The sequence below is a fragment of the Triticum aestivum genome, chromosome 1B (genome assembly GCF_018294505.1).
Source record: "Triticum aestivum cultivar Chinese Spring chromosome 1B, IWGSC CS RefSeq v2.1, whole genome shotgun sequence".
NCBI classification, from domain to species: Eukaryota; Viridiplantae; Streptophyta; class Magnoliopsida; order Poales; family Poaceae; genus Triticum; species Triticum aestivum.
The window spans coordinates 47,296,569-47,300,105 of record NC_057795.1 but is presented as its reverse complement, the minus strand read 5'-3'; the positions used below and the strand labels follow the sequence as shown (position 1 = coordinate 47,300,105).

The window sequence follows — 3,537 nt, the reverse complement described above, 5'->3', positions numbered from 1 at the left end:
CCGCTAGACTCGTGAATCGTGAGCACCCAGCTATAACTTACCGCACTCGTGAAAAAGAATAAAACACGGTAAATATATATTACTTACACGTGTGTTTTGTTTTGCAAGCGGCGCAAAAAAATTAAAAAGGGAATGCAACACGAGGACTTCCCAGGAGGACACCCATCCTAGTACTACTCTCGCCCAAGCACGCTTAACTTCAGAGTTCTGATGGGATCCGGTGGTTTAGTGCTGGTATGATCGCATCCAACATGTTACCCCCGTCTACGTCCCTTATCCTTGCCCCTCCCAGCTCCACTACAAAGACGATTGTACATTGCTTTGGCCGCTCCCTCTTAACTACGGAGACGAGTTTAACGCGGTTTCCACCCCTCCCTCTCAACCGCACTAGTGCACGCTTGCCGCGCCACAACGCCGCCGCTAGACTCGTGAATCGTGAGCACCCAGCTATAACTTACCGCACTTGTGCAAAATAATAAAACACGGTAAATATAATACTTACACGTGCATTTTGTTTTGCAAGCGGCGCAAAAAAATTTAGAAAGGGAATGCAACACGAGGACTTCCCATGAGGACACCCATCCTAGTACTACTCTCGCCCAAGCACGCTTAACTTTGGAGTTCTGATGGGATCCAGTGCTTTAGTGCTGGTATGATCGCATCCGACATGTCACCCCCGTCTTCGTCCCTTATCCTTGCCCCTCCCAACTCCACTACAAAGACGATTGTACATTGCTTTGGTCGCTCCCTCTCAACTACGGAGACGAGTTTAACGCGGTTTCCACCCCTCCCACTCAACCGCACAAGTGCACGCTTGCCGCATCACAATGCCGCCGCTAGACTCGTGAATCGTGAGCACCCAGCTATAACTTACCGCACTCGTGCAAAATAATAAAACACGGTAAATATATTACTTACACGTGCGTTCTGTTTTGCAAGCGGCGCAAAAAAATTTAGAAAGGGAATGCAACACGAGGACTTCCCAGGAGGACACCCATCCTAGTACTACTCTCGCCCAAGCACGCTTAACTTTAGAGTTCTGATGGGATCCGGTGGTTTAGTGCTGGTATGATCGCATCCAACATGTTACCCCCGTCTACGTCCCTTATCCTTGCCCCTCCCAGCTCCACTACAAAGACGATTGTACATTGCTTTGGCCGCTCCCTCTCAACTACGGAGACGAGTTTAACGCGGTTTCCACCCCTCCCTCTCAACTGCACTAGTGCACGCTTGCCGCACCACAACGCCGCCGCTAGGCTCGTGAATCGTGAGCACCCAGCTATAACTTACCGCACTTGTGCAAAATAATAAAACACAGTAAATATAATACTTACACGTGCATTTTGTTTTGCAAGCGGCACAAAAAAATTTAGAAAGGGAATGCAACACGAGGACTTCCCAGGAGGACACCCATCCTAGTACTACTCTCGCCCAAGCACGCTTAACTTTAGAGTTCTGATGGGATCCGGTGGTTTAGTGCTGGTATGATCGTATCCAACATGTTACCCCCGTCTACGTCCCTTATCCTTGGCCCTCCCAGCTCCACTACAAAGACGATTGTACATTGCTTTGGCCGCTCCCTCTCAACTATGGAGACGAGTTTAACGCGGTTTCCACCCCTCCCTCTCAACCGCACTAGTGCACGCTTGCCGCGCCACAACGCCGCCGCTAGACTCGTGAATCGTGAGCACCCAGCTATAACTTACCGCACTTGTGCAAAATAATAAAACACAGTAAATATAATACTTACACGTGCATTTTGTTTTGCAAGCGGCGCAAAAAAATTTAGAAAGGGAATGCAACACGAGGACTTCCCAGGAGGACACCCATCCTAGTACTACTCTCGCCCAAGCACGCTTAACTTCGGAGTTCTGATGGGATCCAGCGCTTTAGTGCTGGTATGATCGCATCCGACATGTTACCCCCGTCTTCGTCCCTTATCCTTGCCCCTCCCAACTCCACTACAAAGACGATTGTACATTGCTTTGGCCGCTCCCTCTCAACTACTGAGACGAGTTTAACGCGGTTTCCACCCCTCCCTCTCAACCGCACCAGTGCACGCTTGCCGCGTCACAACGCCGCCGCTAGACTCGTGAATCGTGAGCACCCAGCTATAACTTACCGCACTCGTGCAAAATAATAAAACACGGTAAATATATTACTTACACGTGCGTTTTGTTTTGCAAGCGGCGCAAAAAAATTAAAAAGGGAATGCAACACGAGGACTTCCCAGGAGGTCACCCATCCTAGTACTACTCTCGCCCAAGCACGTTTAACTACGGAGTTCTGATGGGATCCGGTGCTTTAGTGCTGGTATGATCGCATCCGACATGTTACCCCCGTCTTCGTCCCTTATCCTTGCCCCTCCCAGCTCCACTACAAAGACGATTTTACATTGCTTTGGCCGCTCCCTCTCAACTACGGAGACGAGTTTAACGCAGTTTCCGCCCCTCCCTCTCAACAGCACCAGTGCACGCTTGCCGCGCCACAACGCCCCCGCTAGACTCGTGAATCGTGAGCACCCAGCTATAACTTACCGCACTCGTGAAAAAGAATAAAACACGGTAAATATATATTACTTACACGTGTGTTTTGTTTTGCAAGCGGCGCAAAAAAATTAAAAAGGGAATGCAACACGAGGACTTCCCAGGAGGACACCCATCCTAGTACTACTCTCGCCCAAGCACGCTTAACTTCAGAGTTCTGATGGGATCCGGTGGTTTAGTGCTGGTATGATCGCATCCAACATGTTACCCCCGTCTACGTCCCTTATCCTTGCCCCTCCCAGCTCCACTACAAAGACGATTGTACATTGCTTTGGCCGCTCCCTCTCAACTACGGAGACGAGTTTAACGCGGTTTCCACCCCTCCCTCTCAACCGCACTAGTGCACGCTTGCCGCGCCACAACGCCGCCGCTAGACTCGTGAATCGTGAGCACCCAGCTATAACTTACCGCACTTGTGCAAAATAAGAAAACACGGTAAATATAATACTTACACGTGCATTTTGTTTTGCAAGCGGCGCAAAAAAATTTAGAAAGGGAATGCAACACGAGGACTTCCCATGAGGACACCCATCCTAGTACTACTCTCGCCCAAGCACGCTTAACTTCGGAGTTCTGATGGGATCCAGTGCTTTAGTGCTGGTATGATCGCATCCGACATGTTACCCCCGTCTTCGTCCCTTATCCTTGCCCCTCCCAACTCCACTACAAAGACGATTGTACATTGCTTTGGCCGCTCCCTCTCAACTACGGAGACGAGTTTAACGCGGTTTCCACCCCTCCCACTCAACCGCACCAGTGCACGCTTGCCGCATCACAATGCCGCCGCTAGACTCGTGAATCGTGAGCACCCAGCTATAACTTACCGCACTCGTGCAAAATAATAAAACACGGTAAATATATTACTTACACGTGCGTTCTGTTTTGCAAGCGGCGCAAAAAAATTTAGAAAGGGAATGCAACACGAGGACTTCCCAGGAGGACACCCATCCTAGTACTACTCTCGCCCAAGCACGCTTAACTTTAGAGTTCT

At 49.8% G+C, this 3,537-nt stretch overlaps 8 non-coding genes across 8 annotated transcripts; all 8 read right to left on the bottom strand.

Annotated features, from left to right (window-relative positions):
* Nucleotides 1-129: 129 nt before the first annotated feature.
* LOC123153408 (5S ribosomal RNA) lies at nt 130-248 on the bottom strand. The gene has a single exon (XR_006476475.1). It is a non-coding gene; the product is annotated as a 5S ribosomal RNA (ribosomal RNA).
* A 297-nt stretch (nt 249-545) lies between these two features.
* LOC123151691 (5S ribosomal RNA) lies at nt 546-664 on the bottom strand. The gene has a single exon (XR_006475777.1). It is a non-coding gene; the product is annotated as a 5S ribosomal RNA (ribosomal RNA).
* Nucleotides 665-961: 297 nt separating this feature from the next.
* LOC123154196 (5S ribosomal RNA) lies at nt 962-1,080 on the bottom strand. The gene has a single exon (XR_006476718.1). It is a non-coding gene; the product is annotated as a 5S ribosomal RNA (ribosomal RNA).
* A 297-nt stretch (nt 1,081-1,377) lies between these two features.
* LOC123154862 (5S ribosomal RNA) lies at nt 1,378-1,496 on the bottom strand. The gene has a single exon (XR_006477098.1). It is a non-coding gene; the product is annotated as a 5S ribosomal RNA (ribosomal RNA).
* Nucleotides 1,497-1,793: 297 nt separating this feature from the next.
* Nucleotides 1,794-1,912, bottom strand: LOC123153187 (5S ribosomal RNA). Its single transcript, XR_006476387.1, has one exon. It is a non-coding gene; the product is annotated as a 5S ribosomal RNA (ribosomal RNA).
* A 296-nt stretch (nt 1,913-2,208) lies between these two features.
* LOC123150439 (5S ribosomal RNA) lies at nt 2,209-2,327 on the bottom strand. Its single transcript, XR_006475104.1, has one exon. It is a non-coding gene; the product is annotated as a 5S ribosomal RNA (ribosomal RNA).
* Nucleotides 2,328-2,625: 298 nt separating this feature from the next.
* On the bottom strand, nt 2,626-2,744 carry LOC123153401 (5S ribosomal RNA). The gene has a single exon (XR_006476474.1). It is a non-coding gene; the product is annotated as a 5S ribosomal RNA (ribosomal RNA).
* Nucleotides 2,745-3,041: 297 nt separating this feature from the next.
* On the bottom strand, nt 3,042-3,160 carry LOC123152942 (5S ribosomal RNA). The gene has a single exon (XR_006476345.1). It is a non-coding gene; the product is annotated as a 5S ribosomal RNA (ribosomal RNA).
* Nucleotides 3,161-3,537: the final 377 nt, after the last annotated feature.